The sequence below is a fragment of the Salminus brasiliensis genome, chromosome 19 (genome assembly GCF_030463535.1).
Source record: "Salminus brasiliensis chromosome 19, fSalBra1.hap2, whole genome shotgun sequence".
In the NCBI taxonomy this organism is placed as follows: domain Eukaryota; kingdom Metazoa; phylum Chordata; class Actinopteri; order Characiformes; family Bryconidae; genus Salminus; species Salminus brasiliensis.
In genome coordinates, this window is record NC_132896.1 from 10,277,636 (window position 1) to 10,302,054 (window position 24,419).

Here is a 24,419-nt window from a genome sequence, read left to right on the forward strand (position 1 = left end):
AGCGTTAGTGGGGTTTACTATGTTAGAACTAATTGTAGTCTAAATGTTAGCATCAGTGGGGTTTACTATGTTAGAACTAATTGTAGTCTAAATGTTAGAGTCAGTGGGGTTTACTATGTTTGAACTAACTTCAGACTAAATGTTAGAGTCAGTTTGGTTTACTATGTTAGAACTAACTTTAGCCAGAATGGTAATGTTAGAACCAATGTTTTAACCCATTATAGAACCAGTGTTAATCAGTAGGTTAGTGTCAGTGGGGTTACCTATGTCAGAGCTAAATGTGGCCTGGATATTGTCAGTGAGGTTATCCATGTTAGACCTAATATTATACTTAGCCTTGTACATTAATAGCAACTACATGCATAATAAAATACTTGAGATTTAAACGTATGATGGGGATTTCAACATACTTAAGAATGTATCAAGATTAGCACCAATGTATGCAACTTCTATTTAACAAGCTTTGCTTTCTACAGCAGATACAGTGCTGTGGACTTTTACTAAAGGTTTTCAAATGAGTTTGAGAATGAGCTTAATTATAAGATTTAGAGCATAATCTTTAAATCAGGGATTATTAATTCTGCTCTTGGAGGGGCAATATCTAGGACAGTTTTGCTCTCACACATACTATCACACTATATCTGCAGAGTTGATGACCCCTGCTAAAGATGCCTAGTGCTTTAGACCTGTGCTGTTAGAGTATAACCTTTCCATATAGAATATTTTTTATATCGCTGAAAAAGACAAGAACCTGCTGTATCTTCTTTTTTTATTGAATGGAAACACAGGTTTGCTTCCCATGGAAGAGAATAAAGGAATATCAACCAAGGTCATTTTTTACCCCTTACACAACTACTCAGATGGTCATCTGTCAAGCCATTAAATGCAACTTATACATTTCTATTATATTTTACTGGTGCTTAAAAATGTAATGCCTCAAGTGCGTTGAGTTGAGTTATGCATGCATGAGCCTCTTATACATAGCATCACTGTCAGGCCAAAACCTTGTATTCCTTTTTCTTTTTTTCTATTCACTTTTTTACATAATGTGAATCTGGCATTTGTTCTTTATGTTGTGTCAGAATTTCATGATAAATGGACCAATAGAAACGACTTGTATGACTTCCAATGACTTCCATAAAAAGTTAAGAAGATTTCTTTCATTCTCCTGTAAAATTGTCATTTTGGAGATACATGGTTTTGTTTTCACAGCAACAACATATATTCATGCCCTTGTCTGGAGACATTTTGGCCTTAAAATGTGAAAATTAATACCTCACAGTGTAAACAAAAAAGCCTAACCTTGGCTTTATCAACAGATCCACCTTGGGGGCAAAAGCCCTTTGTAATCTATCTCTACTGTCCTGGTATCCATTGTCACAGTACACTAGCACAGAGAAATGTGGTGGCTGCATTTATCCTGGGTTCCAGCAAAATAACATCTGGTTCTAGCATAACCTAGTTCATTCTGCTATTCGGAATAGCTCAGGGCGCCACATTATCCTGAGCATTCTGGTCTAATGGGGACCCGAATTTACATTGCAAGCAGAAGTTGGAAAGCGAGAAACTTGGTATGAATGGAAGGTTAATCCTATTTCCCTGTACAGTTTATCTGTGCAAACAGGAATTCTTTCAAGGCCTACACTGGGTATTCTTTTAAGCCATAGCCTCCTGATCTCATCAGAAAATTTTGAGAGAACTGCAATACATTGGATGGCTTGGATGAGCCTAACCATTAGCCCATGTCTGTTGACTCACAGGGTGTTCTCAGTTTAGCCTGAAGGCTATCAAAAAGCCCTTCGAAAAATAAAGGACTTATGTAGAAATATTGCTTTATAGCTATAGGAAATTAACCCTACCTCACTGTGGAAACATGAAAACTTTTGTCCTACAGCAAACACCTCCAGCTAACACTAATCTCAAATCAAATCAAATCAAATCAAATCAAATTTTATTTGTCACATACATAGTCATACACAGTATAACTTGCAGTGAAATGCTTTTTTGACAGTCTGCTCACATCAAGCTATACAATAAAAATCTACATTTAAACTTAACTAAACCTTAACTTAATGAAGTAAAGTGCAAAAGTGCAAAAGAAAAATAAAATAAAAATGAAGAAAATAAAAATAGAATAAGTTACATTTAAGTTAAAGAATAGAATATAAAAATGAAAATATAGAAATATAAGCAAAAAAAGTACAGAATACAAATATACAAATATATATACAGAGATGAAATAGTGCGTGTCTGTGTGTGTGTGTGTGTGTATATATACATACATATACATATGTACATATTTATCTGTATGTGAGTGTATGTGTGAGTTAAAAGAAATATTTCCATTGTTGTCCGTAGTGTGTTTTCCGTGAGCCATGGTTGTGTATTGTAGTGAGTGAGGGTCCAGTTTGTGTATGTAGATACTTTGATTTAGTGTCCTAAGTCCCTGTCCCCATTCAAGGCACGGATGGCTTGTGGAAAGAAGTTCTCCTCATTCTCTCTGTGTTAGCCTTCAGGGTTCTTAAGCGTTTCCCCGAGGGCAACAGAGAGAACAGTCCATTGTTGGGATGACTGGGGTCCTTCACAATCTTCTTGGCCTTGGTCCAACACCGCTTCTTGTAGATGGACTGCAGGTCAGGAAACTCCATCCTAGTGATTCGCTCTGCTGAACGTCTCACTCGTCGTAGCGCTTGCCTGTCCTGCTTGGTGCTGTTCCCAAACCTGACTGTGATGTTCCCCGTGAGGATGCTCTCGATGGTGCAGGAGTAGAAGGATCGTAGTACCTTGGAGGGCAGTCTGAAGTCCCTCAGTCGTCTCAGGTGGTATAGAGTCTGATGGAACAGATAGTTTTCATGCCCTCGTCTTTTGTAAAACATCAATTTTCATTTTAACGTTTCTGACACAATGTCTGGTACAATCCTATTATGAATGAAAAGGGACCACCTTAGGATTGATCAACCATTATTTCAATTATAGACCATTCTCAGCCCAGCAATGCCACCAACATGGCATGACGAGCACTGCAGGTACACTTACCAACATATATAATAGGAACACCTACCTTACTGGTACACCTTGTAAATGTACTTAGAGACTATAGCTCATTTGTGGCCACGAACAACTGTGTTTGTGTTAGCTATCCTCTGCCTTTCCTCTGAGGTCAGTTTTAACTGTGGACTAGATATTTTTGGTTGGCAGACTCTTCTCAACCCAGCACCCTGTGGTATGAAACACCATGAGCCATTTGCTTAATGCACTCATACCAAAGCAACAACCACTGCCATGTTGTGGTCACTGCTATGCTGAGAATGGTCCACCACCCAAATAATATTTTGTGGTACTAAGTTGGTTCGTTTCGACTGGTAGAGAGTGGCTGGTCAGTTGTGCAGTAACAGATGTGCTACAGCCAGTAAACCTGTAAAGTGTACACCTTTTTTAAAAAGAGTGATGCCAATGAAGGACCATTTTTGTTTCCCCAAAGAAACACGTTTGAAAAGGAGTTTTAAGAGTCTTTTAAAGGTCTAAAGGACCTTGATATGATATATGGATTTTTTAAAGCTTTTAAATATTTTTTCCAAATGTATACACAGTTGAACTAGCAGTGAATTGCTTTCTTTGGGGAACTAAACGTGGTTCTTCTTCGGCATCACCCAGAACCCTTTTTGACCCTTTTTTATTCTTAAAACAAATGTGCTTTAAATGGTTGTTTGACTAATGAATAACCATTTTTGGCTCGCCAATTACCCAACCTACACATATTCTCCTCCTATCACATGCAATGCTCCCGACACTGCAATGCAATGCTGCCTCTTTCAACACCTGTGCAGTCAACCTTTTTTTTCAGAACTGCTGCCGCTATCTATAGAGATAGCAAAATCTCTTGTTTTGGTATATAGTATGTGTTTCTGATAAAATGGCCAATGACTGTAGGTACAAGGTAGTTCAGTCAATGTTTTTAATTCATGCACTCAATTCATTCTGAAGTCTTTACAGACTTTTATTTGCTGTGCGGTATGTTGGAAACCAGGCATTAACATTCATGAAACAGTGACATCAGTGCAGGACTGTGGGCAGATAAAAGCCCTCAATGGGAAAACACAGACAAAAGCAAGTCTCTCGTTCTTTCTTATCAATGAAATGACATTGTGCGTTTCTGATTGCGGGTGTCAGGTGAGCAAATGGGTTTTTTATTGCAGGGCCACTTTTTTAACACATAACATCTGAAGGTAGCACCCTGAGCTGCTACGTATTTTACAGTACGGTCACCTTCCAAAACAGACAAGCGGCTTTTAGATTCTTTTCGTGCATCTTCAGAACCTCCAGAACCTTGTGTGAGTGTGGATGAAACGAGCAAAAGTGCATCAATTCATACTTTGATGCGCAACAATGGAAGAAAACAGAGGCTCAGCATCTCCTGGGCCCGTAATTCAATGCTGGGTTTGAAACGGCAAACAAGAATCAATTCTGTACAATATTCATAAGTATTGACCCAAGTAACAGTGCAAAATACAGTACCGGCCCCAGCAAGGGACGTGCAGGAGACAGAAATGCTCTGTAGTTACAGGCGGCCAATTAGCTACAGTTTCTTCTGCTTACCTCAGAATGCTTTGATGTGCTGGCCTAATGGTTTAAAAGCACAGCTAAATTAATGAACAACTTCTACAGTCACGCAATTGCAGCGACACAACTCATGTGTGGGGGGAAAGTTTTATGATTTACTTGGTGGGTATCCGCTCATTTCCCGGGTTTTATTTATTTATTTGTCAGTTTGCATCTCATTACATTTCCATTAAAGGTAATTTGTGACACTTTAAAATCTATTTGCAATCAAAAATTCAAACTGGTTAACAATCTCTCAGCTCACGCAAGGTAACACCTCTGGTTTTCTTCATCAGCCTGTACTGCTTTTAGTCTCTGGTATATTGCATAGGCACGCTAAGTGCTTTCTCTGATTTTTAGTTCAGGCATATCCGAAGAAGTGAGACATACCAACTTTACACATTTTTTCTAGTATTACTTGGTCAATGCAACTCTTTTTCACTACTTGAAAACTCCCTCAGTTTATTTCTGTGTTTGCAATGAAATAAATCATACACTAAATGAAAAAAAGAAATTTGGGACACCTACTGATTCACTGTTTCTTCTGAAATCATGGCTATTAAAAAGAGTCTATCCTGCCTTTGTTGGAGTAACTGTCCCTATTGTCTAGGGAAGGCTTTCTCTGAGATTTTGAAGCATTGCTGTGAGTATTTGCATTAGCAGGGTCAGGATGTTGGATAATCGCCACTCTATCGCATCCCCAACTCCCCAACTCATCCCAACAGTATTGGATGGAGCACCAACCACAATCCCAGAGAACCCAGTTCCACAGCTCCACAGCTCAGTGCTTTATACTTCTCTAGCCCACGCCTGGCATTAGGCATGGTGCCAATAGGGTTATGTTCCAGAGAGTCCTATTTTATTTGGCATTACTTCTCTGCAGGGCCAGGACAAGCTTTTGAGGGCTTCAACAAACAATAAAGGTTAAATAATCAGGCTACCATTTTTCATCTCCTCCAACACTGCAGTTTAGAAGCCATATTGCTAAAGATGGTGAATTGTAGAGAAACTCGCAGACACTGACACTGAGATGTTTACAGTGGTGATGATAAGAACCAGGAAATGATCAGGCAGTGTATTCACAGCCGTTGTGTGGAATGTCTTTCTGTAAAATAGCTGTTAGTTTCATTAAACGCTTCGCGACGCTTGGTTGTGATTCTGACAGTTTCTCTAAAACTGTCACATTTCTGCTCCAACCACTCTGAAGGGCTTTGCTCACATCTTAACCCATTAATCATGCAGAATTTCTGACAGATCAGTGGAATTCCCCTCAACGCCTAGGGAAAACACCACTGACACTGCAGTTTAGTCCAGTTTGTCCAGGAAACCAGTTTAAATGGCCTGTCAATGCATCAACTTTCTTATAGAATCAACATAGTAACTGACTTTGTCCCCTGATCGCTGCAGGCCCACGCACTGAAGTGAAAGCCAACCAAGACATCTGAGTGCACAAACACATCAAGCCCTAATCACTGCCTAAACCCTCTTGTGTAAAATATGGTGCAGCTTCTTAGGAGTCCATTTTGCCTCCACAGGAGATGAGAGGCCGTTTTCGCACGCAGAAACACAGAGAGAAAGTCCATCAGTTTCTCTGACAGTGAGACGCCAGTGTGTGGAGCCTGCACCTGAGCGCTCATGTGATTTATGGGCCTGTGGTGCCGAGCCCACGCTCTGCCTTTAATTAGAAAGTGGCGAGGAAGCAGCCGAGCGCCTCAGCACCATCATCCATGAACGCTGCGCCATCCTTTCTTACAGCTGAGAATGAAGCTGTAATATCCACCACGATCGGAAGTGTCCACACGCTGCTGTGTTAATCAGGTGCTAAATCTCGCGATGTTACATGCGAATGGGCCACAGTCTGTGGGTTTCATGTATTGAGCACATTTTTAGCACTACCGTTTACTGATTACAGAAATGCTATACTGCACTAAATCGGTAACACAGCTTCTTCTTTTCTAACAGTCTCACCTAAAAGAAAGCAGATTGGAACAGCTTATTAGCTTTATGCTGCATAATGACTTTTGCAGGGTTATCTTCCCACCTTTCCACCTTTAGACCTTTCTATTTGTTAGTCTATCATTATCATTCAAGACATGGAGACTGGAACATCTGCCCTGCTGAAAAATTTAGCTCAAGACCAGCTTTTGCTGGTAGAAGGTTTCAGATGGTCTAAGCTGATTTTCAGGGTCTACCATCTGACCAAGCTAGAATAACCCATGCAGGTCTAGAGCTAAGCTCTTCAACAAATTTAACCATCTTGAGCAGCATGAGCTGGCCATGCTGTTTCTTTCAGCAGGGTGGTTAGGACCAGTAGTGGTGCTGATAGAGATGCAGAAGAAAGTTTTGAGCTTCTTAAATCATCGTATTACGACACAGGAAATGCTTTTGAGAGGTTATGGGGCAACGCATTGTGTGTAGATGTCAAACTAACTGTATCCTATGGCTATAGACTATAGTGTTCCTGTCCCCTGCAGTTCACTGCCTATTGCACTGCTGACCAGAACATACAGTTGTGATTTTAGAATTGAAAAAGTTGAATAAGTTGTGGCTGAACTCCATGCTCATGAAAGGCTTCAAGATGAAATCACTGGACACTCTCTGTAAAGGTTGCAGAAACTAACCAGAAATAACGAGAGGGTTATTCCCTGAAACTCCAAATGAGAGATGAATCAAATACTCTAAGACGCACTCATCATGGACCAATCAGCGTCCGATTACCAATACTGTTTAAGGTTGAGGCTGTGTGCCACATTAACCTTTCTAGGCAAACTTTCCAACTGCACTGTGGAGCTCAGAGGGTGGTTAGTAGTTATTAATAGCTCTGCTGTGTTTTGATACTCTCTGCACTGGGCTGGGAGTGATGGACTCTCAGTGTGTCTTAGTGTGTCTTTACTCCGATTCCCCTATGAGACACGCTAGTTATACATGAGTTTAAGACAGATGTGCCGATTATAACATGGCCTTCAATGCATTTCTGCAGACGTGAGTCAGGTGCGGATTGCCATCTTGAGATTGAATGAGGTGAGGAACTGCAGCAAAATATGGATCATATATGATCAGACCAGCTCTCAGGATTGGCTAGAAATATCAGCTGAGACTCGCCTGATAAAGATACACATCCAATTGATCATTCCATCTCTAGTTTAAAGGCTCCTGGGTGGCGCTACTATCTAAGCATTGGCCCTGTCATCATAAAATTGGGTGACTGCTCTCTGCTCTATGGTGGGGGGTCCAAGACAGCATAAATAGCATCACTCTCTCTTTGGGTGGGTAGGATGGCTATCTCTCATCCACTATAGCACAGCACAATGCTAACCAACTCTTTTGGCTTACTCTTTCTGAGCAAGCGTTGGATGAACAGGGGAAGACTTTAAAGATTTTGAACATATACTGCCTCATGATGGACAAATACAAAGTCTGCATTTGTATAATTTACAGCACAGCTGCAGCATTCCCATAATTCATTGTTTTGAAACAAAAAAGCTCTGCTTCTTTAATAAAAATCATGAGCAACTTCTTACAGAATTTCACCCTCATGTGATGTTTTATTCACGTCCAGCCTGCCTGTGTTTTTTGCACATTAGAGAAGAAACTCCTCTAAGGAAGAAGCCCAAGACAATAAAAGGACAGGATCTGAAGGCACACTGTTGCAGAAAAGGACAAAAACCTGTGTAGAATTTTGTTACGTTTACAACCAATCAAATAGCATAGTCTTCTAATCCAGCATAGAGACCCAGTTACTCCCTTGCAGATGGATGGGTTGCACCTTGTGTGGCTGCATGTAGAGAAGTGTGTGTGTGTCCATTATAGGCCATGAATGTGTGGGAGGACATGTGTCTTTGTCCAATCTTCCGGGGGTAAACTCACAGAGAAGAGGCTAATTGGCCCAGGATTGGCCTAACACTTATAGCAGTCTATGGTCACATGTTTACATAAAATCTGATCTAGACATTTCAAAATACTGAAGAAATAGAAGGCACATTTGAAGTTTTCAGTATTGCAGGCAGAGTATACCCAGAGGCAGAAGAACCTTTTTTCCCCAAAGCAAGTCTTGTTTATATTTTTCTCTTCCTTCGACAGAATGTGGACATGGAGACCACAGTGCATCTTTGACCAAGAAGGAAACGGACTCATCTGAGAGGCCATACGATTGTTTAAACTGTTGACCTTGGAAAATCAAGGACTAGGCCACATAAATAACTTACTCTTACTCTCTGACATTAAAGCCCAAACACTTACCGAATGCTCCCCTAGCAAATCCCACCCTAATTAGATTTAGCAGCCTTGTATTATTCATTAGTGATGTGACAGTGCAGTGCATTTTGGCGGTATCATTCGGGAGTGCTCACTCCTCATTCTCCGAAGCCCTGAAAGGTTGAGTAACGCTTCTGTCAAATGAAGTTATTTTCCTGTGGAGAATCTGCCATGATTTCAGCTCAATCGGCAGAAATTGCTTCAATTACAGTGCATGTCTATGGGCATCTCTATTTAGTCACTTCTACCTCTAAAGTCAAGCTACAGAAAGACAAACAATGCAATGCAGGTAGAAGCCCTTAATGGCATTACAGTTGCCTGTAAAACCGCAGACACTTTCAGTATTTCTGAAAAGTGTCTGACATGGAACAGGACCCTGCATTTCTGCCATAAATTGCCCTCCCCGTCAGAAATGCCCTGACAGAAAAACAGCACAGATCAGCTTTGTTAGTCACCACCAAAACCAGCAGAAGAAGCTGATATGCTGATTGCGAGCAAAACCAGCAAATGCTGTGTTCTAAATGCTGGTTTACTGGTCAATCAGCTAAACCAGCACCAGACCTCCATAACCCAGCTCAGATCAGATTAGACCGGCATGGAATTCAACTAAGCTGTATTTTTTTATCAGGGTACTGAAGGTTAGCTTTCTAAGCATACATATCCTGTAATATCCATCCAAATCTGTGTTTAGACCACACTGCCCCCTATACGTCCTGTAGTGTATTGCAATCTGTCATTTGACCATTTGTCTCATATAAACATTACAGAAAATTTGTAGGCTTAACAATGAGATAAACTGGAATTTTAAACATACACATTGAGACATACACTATATGGACAAAAATATTGGGACACCTGCTCACTCACTGTTTCCTCTGAACTCAAGGGTATAAAAAAGTTTATCCTGCTTTTGTTTTAAAACTACTTATCAGGGAAGCCTTTGTGCTAGATTTTGGTGCACTGCTGTGAGGATTTGATTGCATTCATCAACAAGAGCATTAGCGAGGTCAAGATGTTGGATGATCACCCAGCTCATCCCAAAACGTATTGCCTTAGCTAGTCAGGGCAGTTGATGTTTACCATAAATTGCCTTTCCAGGCGGAAAATATTGATGGCTATCTTGCTAAGCCTGTGAGCCCTGCTGAGTAGTAAGTACCGGGATTACTGACAGTTTATATTGTGGCGTCCGGATTACATCTGGGTTAAAGGCAGTGGTGGGAATGCCCAGATAGTCACCTCACTAACAAACTCATGAAAGGTCTATATTTAGCCCTGTATGAACAGCCCACTCTCACTAATTACTCTACTGAGAATACTCACATCACTTAGACCTTCCCTCATTCAAACTGTCCTGAGACTCGTATGTCCACTGCTCATATGCTTACTAAATTACAGCCATTTTCACTGTAACCCAAGGGATGATATATTGATGTTATTTTCTCGAAACCTGGATGTGTGCTTTATTTTACAAGCCAAGATGTGGGCGATGCTTTCAGTCCAGATGCTCTAATTAGGAGTTATGTGGGCATGACTCCTCTGAGTTTTGTGCCCTCTGCTAGTGCTCTTTAAAACTATTATTGGAGTGTGGCAAATCATGGGACTTCTAAACCTCACTGTTGGGTGGGATGTTTAATGATGTTGTAATTTGACCTGTTCTGAACACAAAACGGAAAACAACCAAAGCCAGAATGAACAAAAACAACAGTGTACTAATCCATAATGGTTCCAATCTGTGTGTTGGCTATATTTTACAGCATCTGCTTCATAAACAGCAAAATTTCATAGCCAGTGTGTGTGAGAGTGTGTGAACCCTACTGAAAAAAAATAAAATAAAAAACTCTCAACCAGCATAAGTTATTTTTTTAATTTGAACTTGGCCAACTTAACACAGGCTAGTCAACCAGCAAAACCAAGCTTGTTGTCCAGCATGACCAACTTGACACAGGCTAATGAGCCAGCATGACCAAGCTTGCCAACCAGTATAACCTTACTTGTTATAACTTGTTGATAAGCATGACTAAGCTAGTCAACCAATATGGCCATTCTTGTTGAACAGTATAACCAAGCTTGTTGACCAGCATGACCAAGTTAGTCAACCAGTATAACCAAACTTGTTGATAAGCATGACTAAGCTAGTCAACCAGTATGACCAAGCTTGTTGACCAGCAATGACCAAGCTAGTCAACCAATACGACCATGCTTACTGAACAGTATAACCAAGCTTGTTGACCAGCATGACCAAGTTAGTCAACCAGCGTGACTAAGCTTGTCTACCAGCATGATTAACCTGACCAGGCAGGCTAGTCAACCAGTACAACCAAGCTTATTCTACAACACGACCAGCTTGACCTAATTTGTCGATCAGTATGATCAGTACGCTCAGTGAAAAGCTTGATCAAATTGGTCATGCTGATGGACCAGCTAGTCCTTCAAACGCAGATGAAAACACACGCTAAGATGTTCAACCAGCCTTAGCAGCCCACTTACCAGTCTCAGGTGTGCTTTCCCTTGGATGACCAGCTTTTCAACCAGCTTGAACATCATCTGAAACTAGCTACCAGCAAAAGCTTACCTTAAGCCCATGTACAAAGAATACATTTCCCCAGGCTCTCCATGTTGTCGTAACCTGTCTTAGAACATTACACATGGGTTGAAACCCAGGAACTGAAATGATAAAATATTGGGGCTGCTCAGAGCCAACCCATTTGTTTTGTTATTTTTGTTTCTGAATATCCATTTGTGTTACACCTCTGTGCCATTCCCATACAAATGTATTCCTTCACTGAAAGAGAAGCCTGGAGATCAGGACTCTATTGATGGAGTGGCGTGACATTGGCAGGGCCATTAGCACTGGGGGAGCCGAATGAGTGAGTATGCAGCAAGCAAATGCGGCTCAAGACTAATGATGATGATCTTACCTCAGCCTCAAGGGCAGAACGTGCCTCTTCTCGCAGTCAAATTAAAGGTAGGGAATCAAATACGTGAGTGGCAGACATCAGTGCCTTTGTTTATTACACTAAGTAATTTGGTGTTCTCAACCGCAGCATGTATTGATAATTAGGATAGGTTTCAAGAAAAGAGGAAACAGAATGTGCTCAGCTGAAACCGCGCTCCGGCTCTCGCCCCTCACTAATATATGGAAAGTAATTTTCGTTGCAGCATTCTAATGACTCTGTCGTGCCTCGCTTCGTTGTTGCATGCTAGGTTGTTTTTCAATCTACTGTATTGCCCAGACACATTGCTCCCTGAATGCTGAGGAGAGGCTGTGATGTGCAGGAATGAGCAAGTGAGTGGGATGGATAGGGAGGAGATAGCGTGGCAGGAGGCAGCTTTCCTATTTTGTAAATATTTCCATGTTTGTGCCTGCTATCTCCGTGAGCAGCAGACAGTGTCTCGGTCGTCGGGATATCCATTGTTCATTTAGCACAGCCACTCAGGCACTGTGTCTGGGTCTGCCACCCCATGGAGCTGAACAGACAAACAACAACAGTGTAAGCAGGCTCCTGCTGGCAGGTACCCAAGCTTATAGACTTATGTAGAACCTTCAAAATGCTTTGTTTTAACAGTCACGGGCAGGGCTGTGAGCCTCCCACAATGAGTCAGTTCGGTTAAAGAGCCCCCCTCATGGAGAACTGAATGTCACTCTTTGTTTTATAGTGAAAGAGTTGGATGTAGAGGTTCTACACTCTTAAAAAATAAAGGTGCTTTAAGGGGGTTCTTGGAGCGATGCCATATGAGAACCACTGTTGGTTCATGATCAGCTGCATTTTTCCCGATAATGTTTTTCTCATGGGATGAAACAAATACAAGTGACATCCAACCAACCCTATGGGGTACCACAGCAACCACCTGGCAGCACAGTAGCCCCTGTGATGCCATAGCAACCATCTGGAATACCATAGCAACTAGCTAGCAAGCACTTAGCAACATCATAGCAATCACCTAGCAAAACAGTTTCACTCTAGTGAGCACATAGCAACAGCCAAGCAACTGCCTGGAAGAAGGAAACCAATAAGGCTGTGCAATCATTTTGATGGTTGGATTTTTAAATGACTGGAATATTTAGTGAATATTTTAAATGCACTTAACAAACTTGAAGTAAATAGAGGTATATTACTGCGATTATACCACAGTTCTATTATTGTAGTTCATAATTTCCCAATGATCAGGGTTACAAGCACGGGCCAAAACATTAGGCAATGTTACATGTTATATTTGACCTTCGACCTTTTCTCCACGAGGCCAGCCAGGTGCTTGTTCAGTTTCATTGCACGATTTGACTACAGCAACTCCCTTCTGGCTGGTCTTCCTATCCGCACCATCAGGCCCCAGCATTTGATCCAGAATGCAGCGATGCAACAGTTTAGCCATGTCACTCCTCTGCTGCGTTCTCTTCACTGGCTTCCTGTAGCTGCTGTCCGCATCAGATTCAAAACCCTGCACTGGCCTACAAAGCCAAGAATGGACCGACCCCTTTGTACATGATGGCAATGGTCAAAAGCCGATCTGTACCAAGAGCCCTGCGAGCTTCAAGTATAGCTGAAGCCACAGAAGACAAGTATCCAGGCTTTTTTCTGTCTGAATGGCAGAGTGGCTCACTGTCTTCAAACGCCCACCTCTTCCAAGAGTACTTGGAAGTATAGTGTATGTTGAGTATTGTGATCTCCAAACTGACTTTTGTATTTACTTATATCTAAGCTTAGAGGGATCTTTTGGATCCTAGTCTATACAAACTAGCTAAGGATATTTTCTGAATAAACAGTGAAGCACTTTTGTAAGTCACTCTGGAGAAGAGCATCTGCTAAATGTCTTAGATGTAAATGTCAATATTAATCCCATTGGTACACACACTGCTACACACACACTGCCAAAGTGAAATTCTACAGCATTTTCATTGGAAGTTTCAGGCTGGTCATTAATATCATCTTCCAAAATTAAATTCGAAACCAAGGCAGATTAATTTTGACGTTTTTTTACATGTAGAACTACAACATTGCTGTTTCGTTTAGGTCAAGTAGTCCTTAAAATGTTTTGGTCACAGTCCCATTATAGTGAAATATTGGCACTCCTAGATCATCTCTCAGCCAATCACTTTGCGGGGTCAGAACTAACCAAGGTATAATAGTGAATAATGAAAGAGTTAACAAGTGAATACAGCGTGGAACAGCTATTAGCATAATAGCAGACTCCAAGATGATTTCTGTATGCACACACACTCACACCACTAATAGCTACAATTACCCACAGTCATGTGCATGGGCATTGAGGGTGGGGGGTTGGTTGGGGACACCTGGCATGTGTTGGTTCAGTTTGAGCTTTGGTAAGTATAGTCTGTATTTAATCTAATAAACAACATCTCTTTGATTTAGTTAATCTTCATCAGTGTTTGCTTTCTCTGTGGCTATAAAGGGGAGTTTTCAGCTTTAGGGGTCAGGGATTAGGCTTCAGCAACCAGAAATCATTTCTTTTCCCAAGAAAAACATAGGATACGGCCTACGGATATAACACTTGCTGTTACTGGTCCTGTGTGGACGCCTTAACGTCAACCTATACTAAGCCTATACTTAATTCCAAACATGACCATAATCCCATCAGAATTGTACATAGTTTGTGAGCATATTTTTATAATATAGGGAGAACCATCAAAATGTACCAAGTACCAAAAGTACCACAAATCAAAAATTTCAAAAGTAATCAGAATACAAAAAAATATGACTGGATAAGCTAGTTTCACAATATGGAACATAGGCAATTAAAAGAACACCAAAAATTGAAGATAAGGCTCTTAGCTGGACATTATTTGTGTTAGGAAACACAGCTCACAGCTTGAATCCTGTAATGTGAAGTAACATAAGGGTAAATATGCAGCAAAGCCATTCATACCTCTACTTGCTTGAAAATGTCAAAAGCATGATGCCCTGGCCTGTTTTGAACTACATTCACTCAGCTCATGCATTTTCAATGTATTTTTGGATCCCATTCTGACTTAGGGCCTGTGTCTACTGATGCATCCAGAGAGCACAAAAGCAAATGTTGATGTCTGGAGGCAATACTATGCGAAAAGCTGAATCATACACCACGCCATCCCCATTGAATCTCTGGCATAGGGATGAAGCTTTCGGGACCCTGCAGCTCCACTGACAGGACAGTAGTGTGCTACAGTACCAAATTTGGAATCACAGATCTTACTAAAAATGTTGGATATTTTGTAGAAATGTATAAGGATTTCAATACTACTCCAAAAGTCATCTGATTTAGAGGTGCAATTCAATATTCCACAACAACAACAACAAAAACAACAACAATAATAATAATCTAAACTCATAGAGTGTCATTCACATACCTGACAGGAATGTTATCAAGAACAACAAGGAAATCTGAGAAATCAGGGCTGACTGACTTGGTATCAGCATCATAAATCCATAAATCATATTTTTCTAAGCATTTAGCTTTAGGAAGTTAGTACTCAACCAGTACTTTAACTCCTGATACAGACAGCCAATGTTAATGATGGAACGGATTCTGTGGGTTTGATACTGAGGTAAATTTGAGTGTTGTCAGCAAAACAATGGAATATGAGGCAATTACAGTGGATACTGCTTTGCAAGGGGCAGGATATAGATAACAGGGGGCCAAGAACAGAACCTTGGGGAACACCCTAAGTAACAGGAGCAGTATTCGGCTTGTCTCTCCCAATAGAAACAAACCGAATAATGAATAATATGTTAAAATACAGTTAAAATACAAATAATTCTGGATAATAACAATAAATTGTACAAATTTCTCACTCCTCTTTTACTCTGTTCATCATTATTTGAATGGTGTAAAATGTCACAGAGCCTCAAATTACTTTTTTTGCAGTATAAAAAACATAGACTCTGAACATCTGAATTGCATATTACAGTCAGCGTATGCATTTATGTATCCAAATTAGTTTCACATCATTTAAAAACACAGATTCCAAACCTCTGACCAGGGCAATGTGATGACCGAGTGCTTTGACACCTCATGAGTGGGGGCGCCCTTGCCCGCTGCGGGGTGTTATACATCACATGAGGGGTGGGTGGGTTGGTCTGACATCTCCGCTCCGAGAGAGGGCTGTTCCCCCGCGCCGAAATCAGCAGGCCGCTCTCATGGCAGGTGACACCTCCGCCTGTCTTGGCCCGTTCATTAGCGGGGTAATTAACTAGGCCTCCTCCCTGGCACACATACCAGCAGCAGCTGCAGAGACACCCCATAAACCGCACCCCCCCCCCCAACCTGTTCCATCCCCATGCGCACAGGCCCTCATTTGTGAATCATTAGTGAGAATGCATGAAGGCAGCCATTGCGCTGGCCTGTGAGGGGAAGTGAACGCTGGTGACGAAGTTGAATTGTCTTCCTGAATTGTCTTGACTCCAGAGAGCAGAAGTGGAGCGCGGTGAAGAGCGATAAATCATCCCCCCACCATCACCCCCCCCCCCCCAACCATTGCGCTTTGTGCTTTGTTGTGCTTTTTTTCGTCCCTCTCTCTCTCTCTCTCTCTCTCTCACTCTCTCAGCAGGGCCCGTGATAAATAACTGTCCTCAGAGAAGGGAGCATATAAAAACAGGAAAATGAAAGTAATAAAATAAAACAATTCTGGCATTCCGGAACGACAAGAGAGGTTTCCATGGACGCTGGCGGAGGGAGAAGTGTAAGCCTCCTGCAGAGGCGGAGGCGAAGCCAATGGGAGAAGTGGTCTGGACTGCAGGTTTATGAACCATTAGGTGTTTTCGGGCAGCTCCGGTGCTGCTGACTCGAGCCGTGTTGGGGGAAACCTGAGGTGCCTCTTCATGCATTCATCACCCAGCCTCAGGGCTTTGCAGGCCACAGTCCAATTAAAGCAGCCCTGCTTAAGGCTACGGATAGCCATATTGCTCCTTCTCAGTCTGCCAGGCTCAGTTTCTCTCTGCCTGTCTCTTACCCTCCCTCTCTCTCTCTCTCTCTCTCTATGTAGAGGAATACTCCAGCATTTTTCAATCTAATCTCTATCTGCCATATCTGTAGCATACGGTCAATTACCACAGACCACATTCTTCAGTGTATTTCCCTGTGTTCAAAGCACAATTACCACTGAAGCCATTAGCCAGCTCCTTCAGCATCTGCCCATTGGCTTCTATTACAAGCGTGTTGGTTCGATTCAACAGGTTTTCTGCTCATTTGCTAAATACAGGAAATAGCACAGAAATTATTGTCTGTGGTAATCAGGCATATGCGACAGATGTGGCAGATAGAGACTAGGCTGAAAAGTGCCGAAGCATTCCTCTGACCATCATCCAAACCACGCCTTTGGTGGTGTTACTACACTGTTACAATCAGTTGTTTGGATTTGGGTACAAATGAGCAGTGATTACAATATTATTGTGCCAAAATGACTGAGTAGGAGACAATTTACACTTTGTATATTTGTTGATATTTTGGGTTTGACCATTAGGGGGCGCTGGAGAAATTGGAGAAAGCTGGCTCATAGGTTCCACCATAATGTACAGTTGAAATTTGAAGTATGGAGTATGAAGTGTTCAATGGCGGTTCTAGCTTGTACAGCACCTTGGCTAATCCCACCCCCCTTTATCACACAAATACGCCTAATTATTACACTATTGCCTATCAAGGTCACCTGACCTGTCTTGCTTTCTTAAATGTAAAGTTATTAATCGTTTCATCCCGTCCCCTCCTCATCTCGTTCTTCCCAATGTAAAGCCTTCCTGGTCAGCAGCCCAAGTATTGACTGGCCACAGACTGGAAGTTTAGGTTGTCTTTTCCCTCTGGCCGGCATTTTTTAGCCTATATCTAGCACTCGTTGCCAAAGCATGGAGAGTGAAGCCAGAAGAGAAAGTGTGCAAAAAAAAGGCCTTGACACCACAAAATGTGCTAAGATAACGGAGCAGTCTGCAGGAGATGAGGAGGACGTCCCCTGGCTTTCCCTTTTTTATTTTTGTGGGCACCCCGTGTCTCCCCCGGCAAGATGCCCTTGTCACCAATATCTAAATCTGCCAATGGGAGCATAGGCTGGCTTTGTGCATAATCCTGGACCAATTTCTAAAGGTATGCCCCTGTGATGTCTGAACAATCGCTCCAAATAGTCCAAATACAGCCACAGCCAACTTACCTCACTGTAGTGACTTATCTCAGTTTTCACTTCCCCGGAAGAAGTTACTAAAGGCTGGATGCAGGTGCCAAGTTAGTTTATTTGTTGCATTTCTCCAGAAATCTTGATCATTTATCCTCAACACTGGCAGTCCTTCACCAAGAGTCAACCAATATCCTGGAAAAAAAAACAGAACAGGTTGATCCATGGCCAAAGCAGAAAGAAAAATGCACAGGAACAAAACAAACTGTACACATTAAAAAAGGAAGGAAAGCAAACAGGTAGAACTGTACAAAACTGCGGTATAGACTGCATAATTATCCTTTAGTTATACATAGTTTTATATATTTTTAAAATATTGTTTTTAATGATTACCTGTTTATTATTTGACAGTGAGTCTTCGAAATAATAGGGATGGTTTGTTGTTGCTTATTTAAATTCTTAAATTTAGATTTTTAGATTTTACTTGGTTAGGGAAACCTATATGGAAAAGAAATAGATGGGCATGTTTTCATCATATGTGAGATGAAGTACACCATTGTATACCTTATTTGGCCATTGTTGACTTTATGTTTACACATATTTTGTTTTTCACGCTAAAAGCAACTAACACTTTTGCACAATGACTCGACATGGCATGAAAGCAAATTCAAGGAGCATCCTACAGTACAATGTGTGCATTGTACAATAATTATGGTCAGTCAACTTTGAATAGTAAAGTAATTGATTACAGTGTGTTTTTTTTGTCAACAACAAATACCTCAAAAACACTAGTAAGTGAGCTTTTTAGTGAGTAAGGTTCACATGACGTCCCCAGACAATAGAGATAATAGAGCGCTGAGCCCTTGTTGGGGTTTGAACTCCTCATACTTTACAAGCAGGTAGTTAGATCAATTCCATTCTTTCTTGGCCATTATTATTATTTGTTATTATTATTTATTATTATTATTATTATTATTATTATATTCATTTATTTATTTTTGCATTCAACACACACTACAGAATGATGACAGAACACAGACAGAAGCATTTCTGGACTACTTGTTGTACTGGGGCACAGAGAATTTAGCACAGCTGTGGTATTATATGTTAATAATTTTATAATAGTAACTACTAGTTGTAAAACATGAAAAATTTCCTTTGCGGCATAAAACTACATGTGAAATTGTGATTTGTGTCTTTGTAATTTATATTAACTAGATAATACAGGCCTTTAAAAAAGTATTTTTCAAAGTTTTTAATAAATGTTTGCTGATATATCAGCTATATCACGACACTCTTTTTGCAAGCTTGCGATATCAATGCCCCTTTTACCTGCTAGCATAAATAAAGTCCCCGCTAATGTAACTGATGCCTTTATGTATTTATAGCAGGTTATAGGGTCATAAGTGGCCCTAATCAAAACATACAGCTAAGAGCTATCATTACCTTGTCTGCTCTGCGGCTGACTTTCTGTTAATTATTTATGAACATCCATTACTGCGTGAAACCCAAGTAAACTGGCTCTGACTGAAAGCATTAGGTGTTCAAGCTTTTGAAAGACTGTGGGGCATTTGGGGAATTCTAGTGCCTGTAGTGAATTTGCGTGTCCTGTAGTTCTGCTCAGCTATCCAGGATAAAATTGAGCATTTACCACTGTGATTTTAATGGGGCACAGCAACATTTTACTGGGACACGTGCCCCAGTAAATTGTGTCTGATGACGCCCCTGGACATAGAGGTCTTATGAAGCCAAGAGTAGGTGAGGTCTGGGGTGGAAGCAGGAGGAGGGGCTCATGTGGAGGTTTTACTTTGTGTACCTGCAGATTCCGTAATAAAAATGAATGGGTAAAATACAGCTAGTCCAGGTGGCATCTTGCAAGTGCATCTGTAAGCATGTTTGCAGTCCATAAAACACCAGGAGCTTTTTTTTTTTGTTTTGTTTTCTTTTTTCTCTCTCCAATGACTCGGTACCAGGAGAGAAAGGCGAACACACATAACGGGCTCAGGTAAACATTAGCCTCCGGTACAATGCACTTAACAGTGGTGCACACACACACACGCACTTCCCTGCACACGGATATGTAGCCCATTGTCTGTGGCTGCCTGGGGAATACACTGATGCCTTTTGCCTTGTTGGAGGCAGAGCATGTACAGCTTGAATGGGTTAGTGCCAGCCTAAATAGAGTTATGAGTGATAGCGCGGCATGCGCCACTCTGGGGTCTGTGGCAACACTCCCACTGGAGCATTAGCCTGTGTAATATACAGGGCACACTACACATTCCGAAACTGCTTCCAAACAGCCGCCCCTCGCCTGTGTTTATGAAAAATTACTTTCCTGCTTTTACCTGGCCTTTATCATTAGCGCAGCCGCGCGGCACTCTGACTTATCGCTGGCATTGCCATGTTTGTTTTATGGGCACAGGAGCAGTCCTCCCCATCACAGCTTGTGCAGCCGAAGCATCATCCCCATCCTATAATGAAGCCATTAAAAATGCTCGGCTGCTGCCAGATGGCTTGTCATTGTGGAGCGGGAGAGCGAGGGAGAGCGAGCGAGGCCGGGCTGCAGCTGAGGCCTGCCGAGCCGGGGACGCCTTTAAAGGTTGTTGTTGCGCTTCTTTGAAAGCAGTACTAGGGAGATTAGCGGAACCGCAGTGGTGGAACCTCAGCTTTTTCCGGAAGCTCAATCCTCGCTCCATTTTCTTCATTAGCCCACTCATGTGGGAGCGCGCAGCAATCTGCTAGAGGGCCGCACTGCAGCGCACATGGACACACACACACACTTTTTAACTGTGCTCTTTTAAAAAACTAGAGGTGCCCGAGCTGCCAGGTTGTGCCCAGGGTACAACCAAAGTAAATGTGCACTCAAAAGGTACAGAATGATCCTTAAGGTACCTTTAAGTAATTTTAGAGGTACACTACACTACACTACACTACTTACTTTCCCAAGGGAAAGGCACCTGCCTAAGATGTAACTGAAACACTACTTTGGAGTCAAGCCAGGATTTGAAATAAAGGAAGAACTGCAATGAAATATAGCACAGTCATGTTCCCTGAGTAAAGGTACCAAGGACATAACCTTAAGGGTACACCTCATTAACAGCAGTGTTTGTACCCAACAAAATTTAGTACCAGGGACCAGATTTGAAAGAAAATACTTTTAAACCACCAAAAGTGTATCTACACACTTCTATTACCAAAAATTAGACTGAATAAAATGGACCACATTCACTAGTATCCTACATTTGTTTTTAAGAAAAATCCAAAAAAAATCTGGCTACGTCAGATTCAGGCAGATTTTCTGCTGCCTGGTGGACTAGCCATGCTCTACAAGCACCAGAATCAAAAATATTCTTTATACATACATATTTTGAGTTGTGTTCTTTAGTGTGTTTACAAAAAAACATTTTTCCAAAAGCCATATCTGCAAAGTGTTATAATAATTGGTCAGAAGGTTAAATAAACTCCTTAGTTTTAAAGAATTTCCTGCCAATTATTTTATGTTTCAAGATTTAAAGGGTCAAACCCCCTGACTTTCCATGTATCAGGCATGGTAGACCATGATTTCAGTGACTTGAGTGTTTTTGACTGAATGGAGAAGCTTCTGGGCTGGATCTGAAGTGACGGTGGGATATCTGCCCCCAATAAATGTCAGTTAAATATCACTCATTTGACCAGAGTTCACTGGCTATTATCATATGAGCCCTATTTGAAGCCAATTCACTGCTTAACCATTAGATGACTGTCTTTGAAATGCCAAAAACAGCCAATCAAAATAAAAAGTTGTTACTAAATAAGAATTATAAAACAATGGTTAAAACTCAAACTCCAAGTAAAGTAGAAAAACATACAGGGGAAAATAACAAGGTTGTGGAACTCTGTCAAATAAAGATCCTGTTTTTAGCAAATAAAAGAACATCAGTAATTCTCTAAATCTCTAAAATAATAATGCACTCAGCTTCAGTTGCTGCCTTGTTGTTTACCTGGCATTATTAATTGCATTGTGTGCCTATTGGCAATGCTGGGTCCTTTGTCCATCACATTTCTGTCTGGGAAAAACAGGTTCTTTGTGCATAAGAGAGCAGCTTCTTCTATATGGATGATAGATGTTTTTTTCATGAAATTCTGCACCTTTTTTTAAACATACTCCTGCACATTGTGGCCAGCTGTGTGTTTTGACTTTACCAGGAGCACAGGAATCTGAAAGGTTTTCTTCTGATGACTCCTCCATTAAGTTTACATTTTTGTAAGTATCACTGCATAGTAGAAAAGTGCACCACCACTCCAGCGTCTGCTAAATCTTCCTGTGGGTGCTTTGCATTCCTCATTAAATGCAAAAACATTGGTAAGGAATTAAAGTGAGAAATCTATATTAAAGTGATGGGGCCCTATTTTAGCAATCTAGCAATTTAGCAAACAAGCTGCCAACCATACACTAATAATAACAACAATAATGTAGTAATTAATAGTTACTACAGCATTCAAGCACCAAAAAAAGAAATCATTTTGGCTTACAGTTTCCAAAATCAAGGCCAGACAGCTGCAGCACCATTCATACAAGCAAGAAACATACAGAGGAAACAGCCTGAGGGGAACGACTACACATTGATGGTGAGTAAAAGCGGAAAGACACACCTGCTGGATTCCCTCATAACTCATTCATCTGATTTCAGCGATCACAACACTAGTTTTCTAGTGATCACGCTCTCTTATGTCTGACACAGGTCTTCAAATCTGTATCTTGTAGTTGTAATTAAAAATGCAGTTGTAACGCTTTTTGAATGTTTTAATTTAAAATGTTAAGATATAAAGGTACAATATGTTTAATTTCTGCACAAGAATATTAACAAAAAGTTCTGCCTTTATATTCTTTTCACACAATAAAAGTGTAATTAGTTTAAAAGAGTTTTTCAAGTCCAGCTCTCTTTAAGCATACTGAACATTAGTGTAGCATTTCAAGGCACTGAAACATAAAAACAAAATACCTGCCAAAACATTAACCAATAACAAACAAAACCTACCCAAGTGAAAAAAAACCAAGCCCGGCATTTAGACCAGTTGGCCGCAGCCCCATTCAGGCAGCTAAGCATCATATAGAGGAAAGCAGCCTGAGGGGAACGACTACAAATTGATGGTGAGTAAAAGGGCAAAGACACACCTGCTGGATTCCCTCATAACTCATTCTTCTGACTCCAGCGATCACAACACTGCAGTTAATTAGACTCACCCTAGTGAAAAAAAACTGCACTTCATTGTGTTTAAAACGTACTGAGATTTAGCAAATTAATTCACTGGTCTAAAATATGTTAAATAATTTAATTCATATAATGCATTCATCAAGCGCTTGAAAGTAAGCTTTAAATGAAATCAAAGATATATAATCTAGTGTGTTTTAATAAGTTCAATACTATGTTGTTTACTCTTAGTTTAAAATACAAATATAAGTTTTAAATTAAATTACATTTCACAAACACTTGTGTGGAAGTACAAGCTTTAGCCCAAAACAGCAAGAAAATATAAACTGCACTGATGCTTGATTTTCTATTTTTTTACATTGAATAAAAACATTATTAAGCACAGCTTTAATTGTGTTAAGTGCGCTAAAGCATTAAACTATTTTAATCATTGTTACAAATACTGACAGCCAAATTGCGCAAGCAACCATCACAACATTAAAGCCTAAATTAAAATATAAAAAGCAACAACAAACATAATACTCTGACAGGCAGCTGGAAGGTAGTCTGGGAGAAGGACTACTCATTGATGGTGAGTAAAAGGTGAAAGACACACCCATTGTGAAAATAGGTGGTACCAGGAACCAATGGGAAAGTTGTGAGTTGAAATAGGTTGTATTCCACACACAAACCCACTGTCCCAAGTACAACAAACTTAAGTATGCTAACCTCTATTATGCTACAGTGCATTAATGTGCACAACAGTGTAGCCACACTAATTCAGTGCACTAAAATGTGCTTGTAGCCACACTAATGAGCAGAACATTAAAGTTACACAGACGTTCACACAGAGAGTTCAACAGCTCTCACAACCTGTACTCCCAAAGACCAACAGATACAACACTAAACAAGCAGTAAGAGAACTCATAGGAGAGGGCAGCTTGGGGAGAGTGGCTTCACACTGATGGTGAGTAAAGGGGGAAAGACACACCCAGTATGCAAATAGGTGATGCCAGGTAAGTCAATGGCTTCTGTTTAGTTGACCACTCTGCAAGTCTGTAGAGTGCAGTTTTTGAGATGTGACACTGTGTGGCCATATTAAACGGCTAGTGAAGACAGAATCTAGAATTTAAAATGTAAAAAGTAAATTGTGAGGTTTAAATACTTCTGCAGCAGTGTTTAACATACCTAAAATCCTTTCATTCTAGTACAGTTTAGCACACTTAACACATTTAACACAAAGTTCTGCATTTGTTCTATTCCTGTACAACAATATAAAAATTATAATGAGTACAAAATGATCT